The sequence below is a fragment of the Ctenopharyngodon idella genome, chromosome 5, assembly GCF_019924925.1.
Source record: "Ctenopharyngodon idella isolate HZGC_01 chromosome 5, HZGC01, whole genome shotgun sequence".
NCBI lineage: Eukaryota > Metazoa > Chordata > Actinopteri > Cypriniformes > Xenocyprididae > Ctenopharyngodon > Ctenopharyngodon idella.
The window spans coordinates 17,670,580-17,696,036 of record NC_067224.1 but is presented as its reverse complement, the minus strand read 5'-3'; the positions used below and the strand labels follow the sequence as shown (position 1 = coordinate 17,696,036).

The following is a 25,457-nucleotide window of genomic DNA, read 5'->3' as shown; positions in this document are numbered from 1 at the left end:
AAGAGCCCTTGTTAGAGTGTCAGACCTCCAGTCCAGACTCAATATAGCCACAAGCAACAACCAACGGGTTCCAAGTGGGGGTGGGGGAGTGGGAGACGGACAGACCCAGACCCATAGCTTCCACAGCTCCAGCTGCGGGTGGTGAATTAGGCCCCCGGTTTGCAAGAGCAGGTCCTGCCTTATGGGGGATCTCCCATGGGATGCCTGCTAGGAGCACTATGATGTCTAAGAACCAGATTCTGGCCAACCAGCATGGGGCTACTAGGTGTAAACTGACCCCATCCCGGCGGATCTTCTCTAGAACTCCCGGGAGCAGAGGGATCGGGGAAATGCGTACATGCGCCACGCCTCTACCATGGCCACATCGGCCACGCCTTTACCATGGCATCCACCCCCAGGGGAGCTGGATGTGGGAGGGAAAACCAAAGCGGACAGTGGGTGTTCTCATGAGAGGCAAACAGATCTACTTTTGCTTGGCCGAGAGGGTGTGACCTTAGGCAGCCTTCCATGACTGCTCCCCAACCTGTGAGGGATGCGTCCGTAGTCATGATTTTCCTCTGACAGGATGCTCCCAACATAGGACCCTGGGACAGGAACCATGGTTTCTTCCACATAGCCAAAGAACAAAGGTATTTGCGTGTTACTTTGATCATGTGGAATGGGTTTCCCCTCTGGGAAAACTCCCTGGTCCTGAGCCACCACTGAAGGGGTCTCATGTACAGCAGGCCAAAGGTATTACATTGGACGCTGCTGCCAGAAGCCCCAGCACTCTCTGAAAGTGTTTGACAGTGATGGCTTGGCCTAGCTTCATGTTGGTGACTGTAGTCAAGATAGTCTCTACATGAGGAGGAGACAACTGTGCCTGTCGCGTTGTTAAGTCCCACACCACCCGCAGAAACATAGTTCTCTGCTGGGGAAACAGTGAGCTCTTCTTGATGTTGAGTCTCAACCCCAAGCAACTGTATGGCAAAGAACGACATCTCGATGCCGAACTGCCATCTCTTCTGACTGAGCTAGAATGAGCCAGTCATCGATATAATTGAGTATGCGAATGCCCTGGAGTCTCAGCCCTGAAGTGACTGGCTGGCAGGGAAAAACCGAACAATATTTTCTATAGGCCTCATCTGAGGGAGCAAACTCAATAGGGTCGCAATGACTTTGGGTGGACACTTCGATTTGCGTTCACTGGAAACCGATGTGTTCTGAAGTGCACAAAGGAGAGGGAAGCAAACATCGATTTCCTGTGGGGGAACGAGATGTTGTCACTCCACCCTCAGAGGTTTGCGCAGAGCGTCAGGACCTCTTTCCAAAAGCCTTCCTTGCCTGAATGACAGTCCTCAGATCTGCCTTAGGCTTTGAAGAATTCAGATGAGAGTGTTGTTTTTTCCTCCAGGTTTTTTGAGTGGGGGCTCGAAAAGCAACACTCTCCTTCTGCTGTTGCAGGTGTGAGGAGCTGGCAGCTGATGTGTAGGGCTGCACCCTGTCAGCAGTCCCATGAGATCTAGAAGAATGTCAGGGGATGAATTGTTTAAATGTGGCTGACTGTATCTTTGCCTCCTGAAACCTCTCGACGTCGCTGAAGAGGCCAGTATGCGAAAGCGGAAAGCCCTGTCCTTCTTACCAATGCCCAACAAATCCAGCCACAAGTGTCTCTCCATAGCCACTAATGCTGCCATGTGTGCCATGTAATGTTGGCATGCTGCCTTAGTGGCCCGGAGAGACAAGTCTGCAGCTCAACACAGCTCTTTAATGTTGTTGAGCCAGACCTAACTGCTGTCATCTAAATCTTTTAAGAGGTCAGCCTGGTATGCCTGCATGATGCCCATCGTATGTAGGCATGCATCAGCCCACCAACTCAGATGTTGTGCGACAGGGTTTGATGGGCAGCGTCAGAGTCTTAAAGGATTAGTTCACTTTCAAATGAAAATTAGCCCAAGCTTTACTCACCCTCAAGCCATCCTAGGTGTATATGGCTCTCTTCTTTCTGATGAAAACAATCAGAGAAATATTAATAAATATCCTGACGCATCCGAGCTTTATAATGGCAATGAATGGGGGTCACTAGTATCGAGTGAGAGATATGATGCTACAGCATCACTCCATAGCCGTTCTCTTTCAAGCCCAGGATGAAGGAATAATGATGTATAGTTTGGCTTGATATTCTTGATGAGAAAAGCCTTTTCCACGATCTCGACACCTCAGTGTGGAGATCGGGAAAGAAAGGCAGACCCCGACGCGAAGGCTGTGATCGAGCCTGCAGGAAGCTTTTCTGATGGCCATTCGACATTTAATTTGGCCACTGCTCAGGTCACAACCTCCAGCAGCTCCTCAAAAGCAGGGGAATGAGGTGGCGAATCCTCAATCTCTCCTGCCTTGATGCTCAGAACATCTAAACATCAGAGCTAGATAGTTCAAGCATCAGGTCCTCATCCGGGTGGAAGAAGCCGCAGCACGGGTCTCCGAAACCTGAATGGGAACAACAGAGCTGGCCGATGAGAGCTGAAGGCTGAAGCCATCTGGAGCGGAGAGTTCTGAGCGGCAGCAGCTCACAACTCACACAGGCAGCACCCTCGAGCTCTGCCCATGCATGCTCCGCTCTGAGGCACATAACACAGAGCTAGTGTGTGTCCCTGTCCTTTATGTATCTAGGACAGGGAGACGCACACTGCTTGTATTGCCTTTAACTTGCCATTATTCACTTATATATATATATGCTTTGCAACTGGACAGACAACACCAAATAAGACTGACAACCACACAGAATGCTTGCTGAAGAGCAGAAGCTAACTCTGTTGTGTGCCATCTCCCCTTTGTAGCTTCCGAGTACCCGAGTCTTTGACGCAGCATGAGTTCCCTCGAAAGGGAACCCATGGTACCTCTAGATTTGGGCTGAATAATGAAATCAGTGTAAAGAGTAATTTAGCTTCTAGCTAGTATGGTTTGTCAGCATTTTGAAGCACAGTGTGTGTCAAACTTTTACGTAATATGTTAATGTTTAGCTAATTATTTATTGTTTTATAGATACCCTGTGTGTATACACCAAATTTTATAATGATCGGACAATTGAAATTGCCAGCTTTTAATTAATTAAATTAGTTGATTTAAAAAAGATTTCAAAAGTTGAAAGGAGATGGAAATTCATATGATTCGAAGCCAGAAGGATTCAAATTAAAACTATAGGCTAGACTTCAAAAATATAGTTCCAGAGTGTGTATATACGAGTTTCATGCATTTTCATGCAAGGAACCGTGACGGTTCAGGACGAAAACATATACTGTTACACAATCAATCAATCAATCAATCAATCAATCAATTCTTATTATAGCACCATCTAGTGTCCAATTGTTGTTTGTGTGTACATATGAGTAGTTGGTTTGATTAGGAAACATTATAGTTTGGGTTATCAGTGTTTTACAGTCTCACATTGTCTGCATAAAAATAATGTAGAAAAAAATCAAAACACATATATAACTAGGTTGTGTTCGTTGCTTTGATGGTCATTTCCATTTTGGATACTGAGCGCCATTATAGGGCCTTAGAGACCCACGCTGTCCAGCAAACAGTTATATAACATCTCACGGAATCCCTCTAGATTTAAAGTCTATTTTACTCTTAGTATTAATGTAGAGAAGAGATTTGCCTGTATACATTGAAAAAAATGGTTCAGTAATTTTTAAGAGAAACTGTGTAGACTTAAAATTAAAATGCTTTACATTACTATGTTAGCTAAATTAAAGCAAGTAGACATATTTTTTGCCATTCAATTATTATTGCATTGTTTTTATTTGATTCCAAACTATGGTCACGAAAGACTATAATGGAAAAAGAAACTTATATCTCAGAAGTGAAATGATTGCACAGCATAATCAGTACAATGCAAATTTTTTCATGTCTTCACAATGGCAATCACTCACTTTCAGCTTCTGATTCAGAATAAAACAACAGTCAAGAAACTCACACAAGATGAGTAAATGTTACATTAAAGTTAACTAAATGGCATAAGATTTTTCTACATGAGACTAAACCAAATTCAGCAAATTCTGGTTTGGATGTACAAAAAAAAAAAAAAAAAAAAAAAAACAGTGCTTCATTGTTTGTCAGAGAAACATTTGGAATCACTTAAGCACTTCACTGTGTGTGTGCGTGTGTGTGTGTGTTCGTGTGTGTGTGTGTGGTGTGTCTGACAGTCAGAGGCTACATTTGTGGTAACAATTCCAAAATCCCTGATGATATGAATGTTTGTTTTTAATTCACAAACATAAAACAAAATCAAAATATCTGAACAAAAATGCCTAAACTTTTCAAATGTTCTTTCCGGCAGAAAAACGAGCATACAGTGATACAGGAATGAATTGGTTTTTAAATAGGCCTGTAAACATGAACTAAATTGAATTCTTGATTTATTAAGTTGGCCACTCTCTAATAATCTAACAATTTTCACATATTTCAAATTAGTTTTCCATCCTACATTATTTGTTTGTGTCTTTAAACAAGATGTCACATTCTTGTCAGCCAAATTTATAAGCACCATATTTTAATGTTTTCTCTCAAAAGTATTAAAACCCCACTGCATTCTCACGTTTTCAACTGTATCCCATTTGAGCTCTGGAAAATGGAGATGGATTTACTCAATTAAATGGTAAGCCCCATGTATCCGATAAACCCAACAAACAGCAGAGGCATGAAAACAGTCATGCTGTATAGCACTCAAAATGGCATGGTTCCATATGCACATTTTTTGTCCATGTAAAGCACATATTTTTAGGGATCTCACTAGGTTTCGAGACATAGCCAATTTGTTCACATCCCTCCACACATTGTCATTGAATCCCGTCCAGCTGTACTTTACGCCGTAGGCCATTTATCAGTTGGCCACACCATCCGGTCTTAGTGTCACTAAGCCCTCACGCCCTTCTGTTATTTTTCCCCACTGTAGAAGAGTCGATCCTTTAGTGCAACACCATCAGTTGGAGAAGACGTCATCATCTCTCTGCAGATTTATCTAGTCTTGCACATAAAAAAATGAGGAACACTTGTCTCAACCTGGTGCTGCTTTTTGCTTTAAAGAGATAAAATCAAAATAAAATCGTAAAAAAGGCACTGATATTCTTTTCCATTTGTCACCAATAAACTGTGACTGCAGAATCAAAAATGGTTTTTAACATGCTTTACCTAATGCAACCCCAAATAGTCACAGTGAATGAACTTGTGTATACCTTTATCATGGTTACCTAAGGCAATGAAGTGTAATTAAAGTACAAAATAAACAACAACAACAACAAAAGATCTGCAAGTAAAACAGTCCATTTGAATTTATCCTCAGAGAAACATATTTTACTTTAATTTTCCAAAAATGAGGACTCTTCCAGACTTAATGATACTGGGCTATATAAGAGGAATGAGAATATATTCTTTAGGGAGATGTTGTTTTGGAGAAGCAAACACCTAGAATACTCATGTCAATCCATCTCAAATGGTCAACTTTTTTTTTAATGGGTGGTTAGTGATTACCACTATGTATTGGTATTGTAAACCAACCAGATTTTTTTTTTTTTTTTTTAAACTTAGTTTTTATTTTACTTTTTATTTGACCACACTGGTTCCCCTATAAGAAAATTAAAAATGTACCCATTCCAATAGAAGAACTATGAAAAAAAAATCTATTAGTCGTTTTGTGGAAGTCTACTATTTTGGGTAGTATACATGTACAAGTTATGCAAATGCAAATAGATTGAGATATTGTAAAGGATAAAGTAATCAAAATTATTCTTGTCTTTCTATCTTTGCCAATTCCTACTCTAAATGTTTTCTTTCCCCCTAAAGCTAACCTATGACTGCTGACCTAGTATGTAGTTCTCCCCAGGGAAGATGTTCATTTGCCCTTATGAGTCATAATTTAGGCTACACATCTCTTTAATTCTTTCCCTCCTTGTGTACTAAAGCAAGGTTTGGGGTCACATTAAGTTCAGCATTGAAAAAGTGCTGGCTTTCCTATCCATAAATTCTGCCTTGAACCAACACTCCTTACTCAAAATTAGCCCATAAATAATTGCTCTATTAATTTGATTATTTAATCCACAAATCAAAAGAACAAGTATGTTTAATCGTTAAGGATATTACCATAATTGCTTACATTAACTTGGTCTATAAAAAGGGTGGTTGAAGGTAAGAAGATTTGATTATACGGCCTACTTGAAAGGTACTCAGCAGATGTGCGTAGAGCTCTTCACCACTATGACGTCTCAATCAACTTTAGAAACTTAAAAGACTAGAGCGTATCTAAGAATAACCTCAATCTGAAAGCCATCATTTGGGTTTGTTGATAACTACTAAGGAGTTTAGAGTGGAGGGCTGTAGCTGATTGGAACATGAGGGTTTATTCTCAGAAATGAAACTGATTGATCACTGGCTCTAATAATACCAGAACTTCATCTAAATGTTTAAAGTGATGAGTCATGAACACCCACAAAGACATCCAGCACTCCATGAGCAGTCATGTCTTATCAGCCTAAGATGTTCCCATTACAGTTTTAAGACCCATTCTTTGAAGAGGACAATCCACTGTACCTATACATGGACCGGGGAAAGAGTGGGAAAGAATTTTAAGTGAAACGCATCAGACCTGTCCTCTCTTGTCCAGGCTCTTGACATCTCAAGACTAGACTACTACAATATTCCCTGGCCTTTAGTTAAGGCACCTACACACTAGAGATTGCTCTGACGGACTGTTTGATAGCTAGGAATGTGTAAGCTCCTCTTTGAGGCTGTGGAAATAGCAGTGTCAGTTTATACATTAAGTAAGCAGAAATGCATTCAGTTGGATTTCCAATTCACATTGGGCATGTTTGCTCGTCCGAATAGTCAGAATACGTGCGTGATTGTTCCCGGTGTCCCCTGCAGCACTGGTCTGGTTTTTAACACTCATTTGATTCTACTGAACCCGGTGCATTTGCGTTTATCTTGCATCATCACAAACGTGCACAGCCAGGGCCATCACAAGCATGGGGTGGGTCCATTCATGATTGCCTTTTTGGGCAGATATGCCGCGGGGCACCCTAAAGCACGTGGCACCAGTTGCACCGCCCTAAGGACGGCCCTGTGCACAGTGCATGATTGAAAACAGATAGTGGGTCAATATATTGTGGTTTTTTTTTTTTCATTAATTTGGCGCTATTATGTGCAGCAGAGTGAACAGCACTTGCATCTACTGTATGTACTTTGCATGAAGGTGACATTCTGCTGCTTGCAAACTCTTTTAAGGAGACAGCTGACTGCACTCATTTGCCACTCTGTTTGCACTCGCTATGCACAATTACACTGCACGCTCACTCTCACTCATATCCAAGGTAAATCATCACCACCGTTATGTGTGTTTTGTTGACCTAATGATGTGGTCATCAGCTAAAACCCATGCGTATGTTACTTTACTTCCTGAACAAGTACGGACCCAAGTTTGAGCTGCTTCCACACTCACACAAATTGTGCCACAGTTCCACTGTAACTGTGTTTTTCATATGAACCGTGCTCTGTTTCAAACTAAACTGCCAGTCTGAAAGCAAGCTGATACTTGCATACAGAACAGCTACTGGAACTATACTCTCCTACTCACTGATGCATGTTAAGAAGTGCAATATATTACTGCGCGGGCCAAAAACTTTGGATTTAAATAGGAAAATACATAAGAGTCTATGACTGGATCATTTATTATGTTTCCATCATGTTATATGTTTGGGAACAGTTCTTTTAACCCTAATTGATGGAGTATGTAGCTTTTCATTTCTTAAACAACCATGTAAGAAGACGTATCATGGCCATATTCCAGAATGACAAAGCCAAGATTCATCAGGCTCAAATTATGAAAGAATGATTGGGAGGGACCTTAAATTCATTGAAAGGTTTTGGGATGTGCTGGAGTAGACTTTACAAAGTTCTTGACTCTTGCATTGTCAGTACAAGATCTTGACCAAAAATTGATGCACCCCTTGATGGCGATAACATCACAACATTTATTTCCATCAAGAGGTGCCAGATCTCACACAACATGTTCTCTTTAGCGTCTTATTGCATGTAAACTGTCAAATACACACAAGGTTCACATAAACACAGTTGGTTATGTCTTAAGTAAACGTAAACATCTGGGAAAGAAATCGCACGTATCAGTATTTTGGATCTGTGCATTACGGTAGGTCTTAGTGACGTCAACTTAATAAACCTGCTGCTGTCGCTGTCATTAATGTTAATAAAAAGAAAAAGAAAACAATCTCTCACTGCTTTTGTCTTTTGCAATAAATAAACATGATTCAAGGAAAACAATTCAAAATAAATTTATACACATCCACCATGATTCATAAAAGTGGATGTGTGATATAGTGCAAGAATATGGATGCAGTGTTGCAACAATGGTAACACTTTATTTTGATGGTCCACATTAGACATTCTACTAACTATAATTAACTGTTCAACTACACGTCAACTAACTCTCAGAGTATTAGTAGACGGTCTGCTTAACATCTGCTAACACTTTATTTTAATGGTCCCCCAACAGACATTCTACTGAATATAAGTAACTGCAACTACATGTCAACCAACTTCTACCAACCCGAACCCTAACACCTAACCTTAACCTAACAGTATACTATCAGTGTACTACAATCTACTAATACACCAATGAGAGTTAATTGACATGTAGTTGCAAAGGTACTTATAGTTAGCAGAATGTCTAAAGTGGACCATCACAATAAAGTACTGCAAGATAAACAACTTGCAGGAATATTCTATGTTCAAAGCTTAATCAATCGCATTTGTAGCGATATTGTTTTACAAAATAATAATAATAATCTTTATAAATTAAAATCTTGGTTACAGTGAGGCACAAACTAAGGTAATGTATCAAATTTTGGAAGGTATAGGGTTAGCCATCAAACAATGAACTGGACTAGATCCAAAAAGCAGTAGTATGGATGTGAGACCTTCTTTCAGGGATATGGACAGCATAAACGTAAAGAGAACTGGGTCCTTTTTCACTCGGTTCACCTCTTAAACCACTTCAAGAGGTCTGAGTTTGGTTCTTTAAAAGAGAAAACACCCCAAGAGCCATCAAAATCTTTAAGAAATTCCTGAAAACACAGGAAAGCACTTGATCTGCAATTAAACACACATTTTTTGTTGTTGTGTTATGTGTAATTTAATTAAAATATTATCTTCCTCTTGAGAGTACCACTAATACTTTGACACTACTTCAGTATATCAAATACTTTTGAACTGCAGAACTCACATGCCTTGCACATAAATCACTGATCCAGGCCTACCAGAACACACTGTTCAACTGATGATTGAATCTTCAAATCAATAGCCGCTTGTCTATTATTTAGAAAACTGTTTAATCACCCAACCCTAAATAAAGTAGATGTTTTGTATATGCATTGTTGTCACATGAAATGTGACCATGTTTGCCAATGTTTTTAAACTCAAAAATATGTTTTCTATGCTCTGTGTAATCAAACAGAACTTTGCATTCCCGTAAAGCCAGATAAACTCTTTTATTTATCGTCCAAATACATCTATACACGTGCAAACAACTTGTGTAGAAACCATTTGGCTCTTATTAATTTAGATATTTTTTCTTGCCTGCTTAATAATCAATGTTCTAGAATGGAGAACTAATGTTCTAGACATTTAAATAGCTTTAACAGCTTATTGACTGACATGCATGCAGTGACCTACACAACCACTTGAACTATAATGCATAATAAAATGATCTCAATATATAAACTGACATAAATCTTGTCTTGCTAATATGCTTAATGTAATTAGTCAACCATTGGGAATTTAGATATTTGTTTATTGAACCACAAAACTGCAAATTTAACACACATCCACTCTAACACACCCATAGCTATAAACCCAAGAGGTTAAAGCTGTTCTGTTCGTGCTACACCAGCTGTTCAAAGAACAGTACACTGTAAGCTGAATGGATTTGTAAGTGAATGGATTTAAAAGGCTGTGGCATGGGAAGGATTTTTTTTTTTTTTTTTCTTGTAGGCCTATATTATTTTATGATCTTACATATTCTTTTAACATTTATTAAACTTTATTCGAATGCTGTCTATAGGCAACATTGCGTGTAATATAATGTAGGCCTAATATAATAGTATAATATTAGGTAAATATAATAATTTCTAATTAATTGAAAATAAAATCTGAATTTATTAATAGTATCCATTTCTGATAAGCCTATGGTCACCATAATGATATGGTGACGCAAGTTTGTTTACTCGTTAAACTCGTGGCCATGAGAAACAGATGTTGTTCCCTCAACACAGGATCTTCACATCGTGTGGCCACAACATAAGGATGTCGTTAACCCCAACAAAATGATCTTTTTTTTTTTTTTTAAGAAAATCAAACTATTGGTATCGTCAGATATCATTCTGAAAAATTGGTTATTGTATTGGTGGAGACATTTAGTGTTGTTGCATCTGTAATAAATGTGTGTATATATCCTATGCAAAATTATAGATAATAAAGCTGTTAACATGAGACATGGGATGTTGGTGCAATTTCACTTCATGCTGCAAAGTTCAAACTTTCAGAACAGTACCATTTCAGTACCATCCATGTGCCTCACAACACTATGAGGGCTAAAATGCAAATAACAAAGCATAACTTATTTTAAAAGAATCCTTAGTCCTGAGTATCAACATGTTCCCAAGAGAGATTGATATAATACGATGAACTATATACGATAATAAAATCTTTGAAAAACAACAACTGTGAAATATGTATCTGAACTAGCATTCAATTAAAAGCTGTTTTAAAAAGCGCAAAAGAGGTCTAAAAGTCACTCTGATTGCAAAGAGAAATTCAGATTTTGCTTAACATTTACAGATACAATAATCTACAATTCAGAATTATAGTGTAATGTCTATTCAGTATTTTTCACGAACTGCTAAAGAATGGCTGCCTCAGGCTTTTAATTAACCAAATTGCTCATTTGCAAAAAAAATGAGTTTGATTATTTTTGGCAGAAAGAGGGTTTTACATTCAGTCAGTAAGTTTATTGTCCTATCCAGAGAGCGAGAATGATTTCTATTTAGGGTTATCACAGCTGATCTAAAACCTGCTTGATAATCACAGTAATTAGGCCATTGAATTCGCTCCTAAAAAGCTTGACGACACAGAGGCACTCAGTTGACACGTTAACTAGTGCTCCATTTCTGACCTTTCTGCTCAAGTGTTGAGACAGAGTGTGAGAGGTTTAGGTTGCCTGCTAACTGCACACACAGATGGCAGAGGTCAGGCTTGGGGTCTCAGTGAAATAAACACAGGAAAACCTCCTTTTTTTTTGATCACCCTTTTTGGTTTACGTGAGCCCCGTCATGTTAACACATGCCCTCCCACCCTGGAATCCCCCTGGCTGTAAAATGCTGAAAAGAAACATGATTGCATGGAAAGTTTGGAGGAGCTGTTCTGCAGGGACAAAGATTTATTTGGTTTAAAGCATATTTGTTAAACACTTTTGTTATACGAACTGTGTTGCTATGAGTGGATGACATGAATCTTAAGTTTACTAACAGTTTCAATGTAAAATTGATTATATAACATGAACAAAACTTTTCTTTTTTTCCCTTCTGCTTAAACTTTAAAATATGTCTGTGTGGAACATGTAAGACTTCCAAAAAACAGTACAACAATAGAACAATAGATAAACAATAAAATGGGCAATTGGTGAGATTGGCTGCACAAACTGAACAAATCTTTCACCACTACAATGATTTGAACTGCAGTTTCTTGCCATTATCTAAATGGCAGCATTAAGTTAGGTGAACAGTATGACAGTATATTTATTGTGTTTCTTCTTGATAACTATGTCCCATGAGCCCTCACTACACACACTTGACCACACATGAAAAAATGCCATAGAAAGGAAAGTGAAAGAGTGGGAAATGTCTGCAAAGCCTTTAATTACAGGAAAAAAGTCATTTCTCTCCATTCCCAGAGCAACCAATCGGTCAGCCTGTCAGGTAATTTAGCCTGGGAAAAGGAGCAGAAGGGCACGAGCCACTGAAGGACTCTTTTGTTCATGCTGAAAAGGTTTGGGTTAATATTATCTGCCAAGATTGGCCCCTAAAAGCATAAAAAGATGGGCTTCAGTTATTTAGTGTGCACAGCTTAATGATTAATTGACTTAAAATATAAAAATAGAATATATAATACAAAGCAATAAAAGTATACTTAATACTAAAGTATGTTCTTAAATACGATCATACTTAACTGTATACAAGTAAATATATATATATATATATATATATATATATATATATTTACTTGTATACAGTTAAGTATGATCGTATTTAAGAACATACTTCAGTAAAAGTTTTTTGGAATAAGTCTTTTATTTTGCTCAAGGTTGCATTTATTTGATCACAGTTACAGTATAGACTAATATTGTGAAATTACAATTTAAAAGAACTGTTTTCTATTTTCTGTTTTCTATCTGATTTGGTGCTTAGGAAACATTTCTTATTATTTTCATATGTTGAAAACAGTTATGCTGCTAAATATTTTGTGTAAACTGTTGTACTTGCTAAACAAAAGTATACATTTCTTTAAAAAATATTACATTAAAAATTTATGTTTTTAACTATATACAGTATAAATTACTTTGTTCTTGAGGGCCATTTACTAAAAATATTTTGTTGTGTGGTGGTTCTACACAATATTATAGCATAATACTGCGAGAAATGTCAGCCATCTTAAGCAGCCTGGGGCGCCTGGGCCAGATCAAAGGTCACACACTATAAACAAAGCACTGGTCAGGGTCAATATTGGCACTGCCTGGTTTCTGGCCAGAGGGAGGTGTGGTCCATTGTGAGTTCATGTAATAAAACAGGAGATGGCCTTGTAGATTCTCAAGAAGGAATAAAAGAGAGGGTGAATAAAGAAAAGAAAGAAGTGTTTCTATCCAGGGGAAAGATAAACACGGCCCTGATTTTGAAGGATGTCAGAGCTGGGGGAGTAAACACATTTCCAAATCCAGCTGAGCAAACTATCAGCTGGAGAAAAGAATAAAAAATAAATAAAATAAAAAAAGTCGAAAAGTTGCCGTCATGTCAAACACAAGTTAGAGTTGTAAGCTCTCTGCAGAGAAGAGAGGGAAGGAGGGGAAAAGAGCGCTTGGAGTACAATGTACTGTAACTGTAGCTCTGTATCAGCAGTAGTGTTCTTAGTTGTGAGAGTTAAAGCTCCTGTGAGATTCTGTCTGGATATGGAGGGATGGTCCATGTCAACGAATGCATGTCTTTGCATGGTAAAACGTTTCTCAGCCCAGGAACTTTTTGCACTGTCAAAAAGATAAACATAAAAAAATGAAGAGTAAAGTTCTAAAGGTAAGTCATACGCATTCATAAGGTCTTCAGCAACTGTTATGCTATAATAAAATTATGACATAATAAGAAGTAAACTGGAAAATTATAAAATATAATCTGATCAATATCAGCAAATACTGCACTGTATTATTTTAAATGTTGCTTTGGTCATTCTAAAACCACAGAGCCAAAGGGATCACAATGATTGACTGCTATTACCTCCCACCTCCCATTTGGGCTTACAGTCAGTGCTTTAGTTCATCTCATTCAGTGAGGTTCAGGTCAGGGATTATATGGCTGTATGCTTGATTTAAAGACAAACCTATGGGGTGTTTGCATACTGTACCTTCGGGCATATATTTACATTACTTCAACTTTTTCTGCACTTTTTTTTAAATTTATTTTGAAACTGAAACGTGAAAAATAAACAGATTTCTACTATTAGGCTGCATGACTTTTCAACACTGATAATAAGAAATGTTTCTGATCAGCAAATCAGAATATGATTTCTATTTCAGAATATGATTTTTCTAAAATATATTAAAGTTATTACAGTTATTTTAAAGGGTTAGTTCACCCAAAAAATGAAAATTCTGTCATTAATTACTCACCCTCATGTCGTTCCACACCCATAAGACCTTTGTTAATCTTTGGAACACAAATTAAGATATTTTTGATAAAATCCGATGGCTCGGTAGGCCTGCATCGCCAGCAATAACACTCCCGTTTTCAATACCCAGAAAGCTACTAAAAACATATTTAAAACAGTTCATGTGACTACAGTGGTTCAATCTTCATATTATAAAGCAACTAGAATACTTTTTGTGTGCCAAAAATAACAAAATAGCGACTTTATTCCACAATATCTAGTGATGGGCGATTTCAAAACACTGTTTCATGAAGCTTCGAAGCTTTGACATAATTTTAATTTTTTGGTGAACTAACCCTTTAAATGGTAATATTTCACAATATTACTGTTTTTACTGTATTTTGATCCAATAAATACAGCCTTGGTGAGCATATGAGGCTTATTTCAAAACGATTGAAAAGTACGAAATCTTTAAAAGGTAGTGTACGTGATTTTTCAAGGGGCTACCTGGAGTTCAGCTTTCTTTCTGAACTATTCCCCTGAGAGCTGTTGTGCACCCACACACTCACAAGTCAACACAAACAAACTCCAGGGCCCATCATTCCTCCTTACAGTACTTTTATTGAGCCATCACTGTCCTTGCCAGTTCACCCATGCTATTAATTCATTTTAACTCTCCCTGTGTCGTTTTTCCACTCCCTTTGACTGTGGTGTTCTTCTCCATTCCATTACTGTAGGTGTTATGGGCGTGACAAATGAGCACATCATGTCGTACATCAGAGGGCGAAAAGGAAGGGGACAGCAAGGCTGATACAGTATATTAGATTGATCAGAGAGGGGGACCGTCTCGCTCCACTAACCAAGACACACACATACATGTGTTTTGGTGGCTCAAGATCGTAGTGTTCGAGGCGATTTCCCCACAGGCCATAGAAATTCAGCTCACTTCATTCATCTTCAACTGAGCAAACTCTAAATAGTACTGTACACATGCCGAACATTTGTCATTTGTCTATTGTTAGTGGCTTATTGTTAGAGGATCTTAAAATAACAATTCCAGAAAGGGTTTTGCAGCCTGATACAATAGGAGAACTTTTTAAGGTCTATAGTTCTTTACAAAACCATTTTTTCAGTTGACCCAGGAGAGCTTCACTTTTCTCTGTAGAGGATACTTTGAACCAGCAGACTGATGTGAGGAACCTAAAATCTAACTCTGTTAACACTTTACAATAAAGTTCAATTTGTCAACATTAGTTAATGTATTAAGTATCATAAACTAACAATGAACAACATTTTTTTTTTTTTTTTTTTACAGCATAGCCTGTAAAAATAAGTAAAAGCATAGCCTACGGCACCATTGAAAAGTTTGGAGTCAGTAAGATACGTTTTTTTTTTTTTAAATAAATACATTTTTATTCAGCAAGGACACATTAAATTGATCAAAAGTGACAGTAAAGACATTTATAATGTTACCAAAGAATTCTGTTTAAAATAAATGCAGTACTTTTGAAATTTCTATTCACAAAAGAGTCATGAAAATAAATGTATCATGATTTCCACAAAAATATTAAGCAGCACAACTGTTTTCAACATGAATAATAATGATAAGATATGTTTCTAGAGTAGCAAATCAGAATATGATTTCTGAAGGATCTTGTGACACTCTAGACTGGAGTAATGATGCTGAAAATTCAGCTTTGACATCACAGGAATGAATTACATTTTAAAATATATTCAAATAGAAAACTTTTTTTTTTTAGTTGTAATAATTTTACAATATTACTGTTTTTACTGTATTTTGATCAAATATATGCAGCCTTGTTGAGCCTTCTTTCAAAAACATTACAAATATCTTACCTTTGAAGAGTGGTATATAATTGCTGATTAATGATTGTTTGCTCATGATACATGTAAATGAATGTTCATTTATACAACTTGAAATGTATTAGCATATACAATTTAACTAATAAATGCTATAAAATACTGTTCATTGTTAGTTAACTATTGTATTAACTAATGTTAACATATTCAACCTTATTGTAAAGTGTTACAGTCCATTTTAACAAATTAAAGACCCTACAAAACAATTTCTAATAAGAGAGTCTTTGATGAACCAAGGGTGTTGCATGTGCATGCTCTACAAAATCAGTTATGAAGGCTATTTGGGCAATACAGAAAAAGTATTGAAAAAGTAATTCACTTTTATCAATGAGATATATCTAAAATATGATAGGAGAGACTCTTTGTAGTGCAAGAAACACATTTTCTAAACTTGTTTGAGAAAATGGGACACGGTGTACAGCATTGTCCCCTGTGGGGAGAGTAAAGACTCAACCCAGCTAGTTTCTCTGCCTATGGGAGCCATTTTTCTGCTGCCTCACATTTCCGTTGTGATCTTTCCCGTAATGATGTTACCATATGCTGATCCTCCCTTTACTTTAACCCTCTAGGTGAAGACTATTTGAGTCCACAGGCCCTTTATAATGAAGTATTTCTTTTTTTCGTCACCCATAAATCTCAGTACTCCACCTCTAAGCTTTTAACCCTGTCTTCAGGGATTTGGTCTCTCCAGACTGTTCTAATTCTTCCATTTATCTGACACCCAAGATCCTGAATGTGGATAAAGTTGCTTTGATCTAGAAACATTTGTGTTGACATGGCAAGGCCAGTAAGGGGAGCTCCATTCATATAACTCTGAGTATTTATGGCACAAAGCTATCTGGGTAGCAGCTTTAAATAATGAGGCAACGCTTGACATTTGTTAAGGGCAGATAGCTTGCAATGTTCCATTTCTCTTGAGTTATCTTTTCACCTTAATCCTCACCTAATCTAAGTCTCACAACAATTTGTCTCTGTTTCCTTGTATCAAGACAGAAGAAAAGCCTCCATTTTAATTTTAGACCATAGTTTAAATTTGTGGGCATTTCTTACCATATCTAAAAGAGACACAGTGGTATTAATTAATTACTGCAGAATATTTGAAACCAGAACGTTTGTTTAAAAAAAAAAAAAAAAAAAAAAAAAGAAAGAAAAGAAAAGAAAAAAAAGACAGTCTTTTTCTGTACCCTATTTTATTCCACCTGAAAGTGTATGCTTATTCTTTCTTGTCAATTAAATTACACTCTTATACACTTTTTGTTTTGACTCCTTGTTTTAATGCAGGTATTTTAAGGTCACTGCAAAGCACACAAATCTGATCACATATGCTCAGCTCCCCACTGGGTTGCTTTGTTCTCTTGAACCAGCAGAGGGCACTATGCACATTTCATTTAGTGTATTATGATCTGTTGAGAGGCAAGTGGTGTTCTTCAGATCAGATGTGACTTCATCAGCACTAGATGTTTCAAGTACTTCTCAAGCTCAGTCGAGCAGTTCATCAACTATGTGCTAAGCTTTCTCCCCCAGTATACCGTTTGAAATCTTTGCCTCTCTTTAAGCCAGGAAATAAAAACAAACAGCAGATAAAACCCCCAGATATAAACCCTGGCTAGTTTTTATCTGGGGTCCATGACTTTGGGTGGGGTCCTTAGAGACATTATGACATTAATGATTAATTATATATATCAGTGGTGTGCAGTGGTGTCCTGAAATGAGGAGGCAAAGTCCTCATAGTTTTATTAAAGTTCCCCTGTAGTAAATAATTTTATCCCTTAAAACTCAACTTTAATCACCAAAATGACATATTAAAGTTTTTTTCTTGTGAGAAAAAAAAAAAAAAAAATCATGCCTTAAAATAGCTTGAATGTAACTACACCCTTGCCCCATGTAGTGTACGCGGATCAATGAATATGCAAATTAGCCCCGCCTCCACTCGCTCACACCAGCTCAGAGATGAACTCGCTCAACTTACTGAGGTAAAAGCAGCACAACGGTATTGCTCTTTACAACATCGGACACATAACTGTAATTAATATTAGCCCTTTGCTTGACTGTGTTATCAAACAGCTCATAATGTGTTGCTAATGTTACACAAACCATGTTCCATTTCTCCATGTCAGAGTCAGACAGCTGCCTTCTAACAATCAGTATCTTACAAATGCTTTGAACAACTCAGAACATCAGTGGAGAAAGGCATATAGTTCATCATAACTTCGTAATATACATCATACACTTGCCATATTGCTAAATCTACACGATTTTTCATTTCAACAGAAATATATACCCGGATAACCTGGCTTCTCTCGAGACTCTCCTGCTAGTTTGCTGTTAATGATATGCTAAAGCCCATCGGCACGTTGACATGATTGGTTACAAGGTAGTTTGTGACGTCACATACACCAGCGATTTCAAACCGCGGGTTTGAGACGGTCTTTTTTTTCACTGTAGTTTTAAGGAAAATACTCGGCATAATGAATTACATGGCTTGTCTTAAAGCATATTAAAAACATCACATAGACATTTAACAACATTAAAAAAAAAAAAAAAAAAAAATATATATATATATATATATATATATATAAAAACATTATCAATAAATCAAATGTAAATGGTAAAACTTTACAATATGATTTCATTTGTTAACATTAGTTAATGTATTAACTAACAATGAACTAAACATTTGTTACAGTATTTGTTAATCTTTGTTAATGTTAGTTAAAAAATACAGTTGTTCATTGTTCAAGTTAGTACACGATGCATTAACTAATGTTAATAAACAACTTTTAATTTTAATAATGTGTTAGTAAATGTTGAAATTAACATTAATTTAGATTAATAAATGCTGTAGAAATATTGTTCATTCTTGATTCGTGTTAACTAAAGCAGTTAAGTAATCAACCCTCTAAGGACCAGTGTTGGGTAAGTTACTTCAAAAGAGTAATTAATTACTAATTACATCATCAAAGCTGTATTTAAAATACTTTTTCTAATTACTCTGTCTGAAAAGGTAATTTAATTACTCAGTAAGTAATTCAACTCATTACTAATTAATTCTTAAAATCCCTATAAAGCTGGACCGGATAGACAATAGAAAGAAAACTCTTTTAATAATTTAAATATGAGTCAAACATGGAATAGTTTAGCCTTTTATAGATTTTTAAAACATTTTAGCTTTATTAAAACATAATACTTAAAAATTTGTAGTAACAAATAGGGATGTCAAGATACCAAAAATCTAGTAGTCGGTACCGATACCAGCAAAAGGCACAATACTCGATACCACGGTAAAAAATATTTAAAGATGCAAATAAAACAATGCTAATAGGCCTATATATTTTTTCAGGTAGGCCTAGGTCTAATACTACTAAGTAAAATACCACAGAAATTGAATAACCAAATATAAAATACCTCTGCATAGTCATAATAACTTAATAATAACTAGATTAAATATAGATTAATCCTTATTAAAGCTTTTCTTTTGTAGTTTGATTATCATTTATAATACAAACAGCCAACAGTAGACACTTAGCATGTTTTAAAGACTGCTGTCACTAAGACCTAATGGACGGAGACAATATGCTGTTACACATGCTGTTCACATTCACATAACCAACGCGAATATACGCACGTATATGTGTGTGTATTTGAACATTTATGTGTAATAAACCGCGAAAATCTGACACCCGCGAGAGGCAGCTATGTGTGTGCGCTTTTGGCTGAGAGCGCACTGACTGAAGACCGTCTCTCAGAGAGCGCGCAAGTAGTTTTTTTTCCTATAGGACATAGCTTACATTTTACCATAATGTTCCTACCTGTGTCAAAAAAGTGAAGTGATTGGAATATTTCCATTCTGCAAAACAGCACTCGCTTCTGCCGACATCTTTAGACCGCGACTACACAGCCAACTTGTGCGAAGTTGCGAACTCACTACAGCTAACAATTTTAAAGAGGCAGCGTTCACTTTTACCTTTAGACGACAAATTTAGATTTTAAATTCAGTATTGATATTTAAATGTTAAATAAACATTACTTTACATAAAATATAAAAAATATAGTTCTATTTTGCTTTTTTACATTAACAATGTAATTAAGGTTCTATTTATTAAAACCAAGTATACCTAAATCTCATCAAGTAAGTGTTATAAAGGGGTGGTTGATTATGATTTCACTTTTTTTTTTTTACTTTAGTTAGTGTGTAATGTTGCTGTTAGAGCATACACAACATCTGCAAAGTTAGGACGCTCAAAGTTCAAAGCAAAGGGATATATTTTCTTTTAAAGAAATCACTTTTTAAGGACTACAACAAACAGCTTGTAGGGACTACAACGAGCTTCCTCCCGGGTTAGTGACATCACTAACCCTAAAATTTACATAAACCATGCCCCCAAGAACATGCAACAAAGGGGAGAGGACATGTTATTGCAATACAGTACGCAACACAAATGCAATAGCATGTCATTAAAGCAAGATGACAACATAAGTTATAACCATAATTAAACTAAACTATACCTGTTCTGTCTTCATGCAGCATATATTCCCTGGCTCTGTAGGCATTTTACAACAGTTCCCACACAAGCGATTTATAGATTATCATGACAGAATATGCGAATCAATGACTTTAAGATAGTTAACTCCACATCAGCTACATAAATTCATCAACTAACCATTCAGAAATGTCCTGTTGCATTCTACATGTTGTCACTTATTCTTGAGTCTCTCCATTATTGTCAGACTCCGGTTTGAACATAAAAGGCTGAACAGTTTCTGACATTTTCAGCAAGTCTGTGTGAGGTAATTGGAGCTGCTAACACAAGCTCTTGAAACTCCGCCCTGTTCTTTGGAGCAGCAGCTCATTTGCATTTAAAGGGACACACACAAAAACGGAGCGTTTTTGCTCATCCTTAAAAAGTGACAAATTTAACATGCTAAAAAAAATCATCTGTGGGGTATTTTGATTTCAAACTTCACATACACACTTTGGGGACATCAGAGACTTGTTTTACATCTTATAAAGGTGGCATTATATGACCCCTTTAAGGTGACGGTAAACCCTGTCTTACACATTGAACACTATCCGTTACCACGCATTGAGGACCTGTTCGCTTCATTAGCGGGAGGATAAAGTTTCAGTAAATTGGACTTGTCACATGCTTACCTTCAAATGAGGGTTGAGGAGAAGTCCAGGAAGTTTCTCACAATTTCCACACAGAAAGGGCTATCCGTTCGTGATCGCTTCAACGCCAGCCATATTCCAGAGAGCTATGGACCAAATATTACACAGGTCGGCCTAATGTCCATTGTTACCTGGATGACATTCTGGTTACTGGGCGGACTGAAGCTGAACACCTGGAAAACCTGGATGCAGTCCTTGGATGACTTGAGCAGTTTGGCTTGCATGCTAAAAAAGGGAAATGTGACTTCTTCAAGGACTCACTGGGATACCTGGGTCTCATAATTGATGCAAAAGATTTGCACAAATCACCTGAAAAAGTAAGTGCAATTGTCAATGCACCAACTCCATCCAACATCACACAGCTGAGATCATCTCTTGGCCTGTTAAACTATTACAGGGAATTCATAACCAATCTGGCAACCATAGCGAACCCTCTGAATGCACTACTGTGTAAAGGGAAACGCTGGCAGTGGTCTGCAGACTGCAATGCTGCATTCAAAAAGGCAAAAGAACAACTGGTCTCACAAAATGTCTTGACACACTATGACCCTCAGAACACCATTCGGCTTGCATGTGACGCAATACCTTATGGCATTGGTGCTGTAATTTCCAATATGTTATCAAGCAGTGAAGAAAAGTCAATAGCCTTCACATTGCGCACACTTCACATTGCAGAACAGAATTATGTGTAGACTGAGCACGAGGCTCTGGCTATAGTGTTTGGGGTCAGGAAATTCCACCAGTATCTCTACGGATGGAAATTCGTGCTTTTCACAGATCACCGCCGCCTTGCTACGATCTTTGGGTCGCAAAAAGGAATTTCGTCTATGGCGGCAGCGTGGATGCAAAGGTGGGCATTACATTTTTCTGCGCACAACTATACCATCGAGTACAAAAGAGCCAAACATCACACAAATGCTGATGGTCTTTCCCGTCTGCCATTACACCTTGTCAGTGCCACATAAATACGATGTGAGACTATGAGTGATTCAACCTTGTCTACAGTCGTCGAAATGTCATAAAAGGGACTCAGGTTGTCAACCTGACAGGTAATAATGAACTCTCACCTTTCATCTCCAGACGCAATGAGCTGTCCGTCCAACACGGGTGCTTAATGTGGGGCATGAGAGTCGTTGTTCCCCACAAGCTGCAGAAAAGAGTACTGGAGGAACTGCACACCGGCCATCCAGGAATTATCCGAATGAAAGCCACAGTTATGTGTGGTGGCTGGGTCTTGATTCTGACATTGAACTGCAAGTGAAAATGTGTCAGTCATGTCAACAAATACAGAAAGTGCCATCCCAAGCACCCCTCTACCCATGGGAGTGCCCAAGCAAACCATGGGAGTGCATACATGTAGATTTTGCGGGGCCATGTGAGGGTCACACGTACCTAGTCGTGGTTGACACATATTCGAAGTGGCCTGAGGTACAGTTGATGACATCAACAACAGCAGAAAAAAAACAATTGAAGTTTTACGGAACCTCTTCAGCCATTATGGACTGCCTGAAGTTCTTGTGAGTGGTAATGGACCACAATTTGTCTCTCAGGAGTTTGTAACTTTCCTGAAGGCCAACCATGTGAAAAGGCTTCTAAGGGCTCTTCTACTCTTCAGAGATGGCTGGAAACATTCTTGTTGACGTACCTTAACACCACATCCGACAACAAGAGAGTCCCCTTCCCTGTTGTTTATAGGACGCCAGTTGTGCATGCATCTAGATGCCTTAAAACCCAGTGTAACAGCTGCCGTGCGACTCTCACAGTCCTCTCAGCTCCTCCGCTGAGCTGGTCGTTCGAAGCCAAGACAGTTTGGAGTCGGTGATGCTGTGCTGGCTCGCGATTACAGAGGGAGAGAAAGATGGACATCAGGGGTAGTGATGGCTCAAAGTGGTCCAGTATCTTATACTGTGGATGTAGGAGCTTCTGAGGAATGGAGTCGTCATGCTGATCAATGTGTCTGTTCCTGTACAGGCCTCTGTAAATGGCACTTCTTCCACACCACCAACAAAGGAACAAGATGTTAATAGTGACACATCAGTAGAGACAAACCATGGCAAACTCAACATTCCATCAGTGCAGGTCAGACGCTATCCAGCCAGAGTGATCAAACCTCCCAACCATCTGACATTATAGAGCCATGCGAAACCCCCCTGCTGGACTGAACTGTAATTAGTTATGTTAGTGAGCTTGTTCTGACATGGGGCAGAATAATTCTTCGAACTGGCTCGAGGCAAGAGGCAGTCTACCCTCTACCTCTAGAGCAGAATAAATAAATGCATATTTTTTGTGTTTCTGATAATGCATTGTTTTTCTTTGTTTCTTGATTAAGAGGGGGGGAAATGTTATGTATGTAATACTGCTATTCCCCCATTGTGCCTGAATGTTGGCTGTGTTATTTGAACGTGTTTTTCCCCAAGTGTTTTCTACATGTTATGATAGGAAAAAACTAGCCCGATAGAGGATCGCCAATGGCCCGATGTTGACGTATATCTCATTTTTTTAAAACATGTTTTGAAAGTTTCTTATGCTCACCCAGGCTGCATTTATATAATCAAAAAATAAATAAATAAATAAATAAAATCTATTTTAATCTATTTTAAAATGTAATTTATTCCTGTGGCAAAGCTAAATTTTCAGCATCATCACTCCAGTCTTTAGCGTCACATCCTTCAGAAATCATAATACGCTGATTTGCTGGTAGATTTTTATCAATTAATATTTGTGCTCAATTATTAATAAAGTTTGAAAGTTGCGTTTTGGTGGTCAGTTTAAGTGTAAATGTATGTTTTTGACCAACATTTTCCACTTTTGATGTCATTTCTATTGAGAAATTACTATTGTAGTAATTAAATATTTGTTTGTTCTCAACAAAGCTTGTGCTATTTTGCTGTAGATTCAACTGTTACACTGCCTCAGAAGTCTGTCCGAAACCAGTTTTGTGAGGTGCCTTCATGCACAACAAACGCTGCCTTACAAGTCATTACCTAATAAGGCAGCAAGGCAACAAGTCAGCTGCCTAGGTATTCGGATGCAGCCCTATTATCTGCACAGAACCGATCACTGTGAGATGCATGCCGGTTAGAAATGTGTCCGAGTGTGGTCTGATTTGCTCTGATGTCATGATGACGTATGTCAAAAAACTCCCACGACTGTGAGGCGGCCTCGTCAGATTCTGCTGTCGGGTGCAGTTGCTCTCCACCGACTGTGCTGATCAAAAGCACAATGGGAAACGACTTGCTGACAACACAGCTTAATGCTCATTGGTTTAAACAACCGTGATATATTGTTCTCTTTTAAAATGTTTGATTTTAAACTCTGATATTAAATTATGTGTGAATTCCAAAACTCTCTGACCGTGTGATCTGTGGGTTATGTGATTGTTGTCATATTTCTAAACAATATATAAAATCATGTCTGTATTAAACACGTCTGATAAACACGTCTTTCGCATGGAATTAAATAATGAGTACTTTAGGTGTCTTGTTCATCATATTTTCATATAAAAGCAACAGAACTTAAATTACATCCAGTTTATTAGCAACACAGCGCATGAGTGATCCGCCTTTGATCTCGTGGGCGTCGGCGTTAACACTTCTCTCTTACTATGAACGGGAGACGTCAAGTGTCGCCGAACTGAATTGTGGGTTCCGTCGCATCGCTTCACTCACGTTGCTTGCGGCAGAAGTTGAAGATTTCTCAACTTTTCGAGCGCCAACGCAGGCGTCAGCCAATCTGATCACAGACGCTAGCCAATTGCGTTCATGCAACACCAGAAAGTAATGTGATTGGCTGTTGTACTATGACGGTCGCGTCAGTGCAAGCTTCAGACACTCCCTCCGTCAAGCACTGATGTCGACGCCCTGTGTAAATGCAGCGTTAACGCGTTTACTCGTTTACTTAGAAATGGGTGACGTCATGCATTGACGAACTGAATTGTGGATTCCGTCGCGTCGCTTCACTCGCATTGCTCGTGGCAGAAATTGAAGATTTCTCAACTTTTCAAGCGCCAATGCAGGCGTCAGCCAATCAGATCGCCTTATGCAAACACTCTAGAGCAGTCGCTAGCCAATTGCGTTCATGCAACACCGGAAAGTAATGTGATTGGCTGTTATCACTATAACGGTCGCGTCAACACAAGCTTCAGACACGCCCTCCATCAAGCGCTGACGCTGACACCCCATGTGAATGCAGCGTAAGGACCAAACAAAAGCGTCACAAGAGACAGCATTAAACTACATGTCTTAAAGCACATAACATTACAATAATAACGAACATAAACAACTTAAAGAGCACTGACCTGCACCACTTGACTGCTGCAGATTCATTTCAGGGGTTGATAGTGTTGCCACTGAAATGCATAAATTCCAGTCACAAACCGCTCCGAGTATAACGTCAAGGGTTTCCATCTTTTCCAAATTACGGCAGTTATGGCTTGAATGCAGCATAACCT

The 25,457-nt window shown here is 38.1% G+C and overlaps 1 protein-coding gene across 1 annotated transcript in view; it reads right to left on the bottom strand.

The window, feature by feature from the left end:
- Window positions 1-25,457, bottom strand: part of poc5 (POC5 centriolar protein homolog (Chlamydomonas)) — a 703,663-nt gene that overhangs the window by 352,205 nt on the left and 326,001 nt on the right. The gene's annotated exons all lie outside the window — the stretch shown is intronic.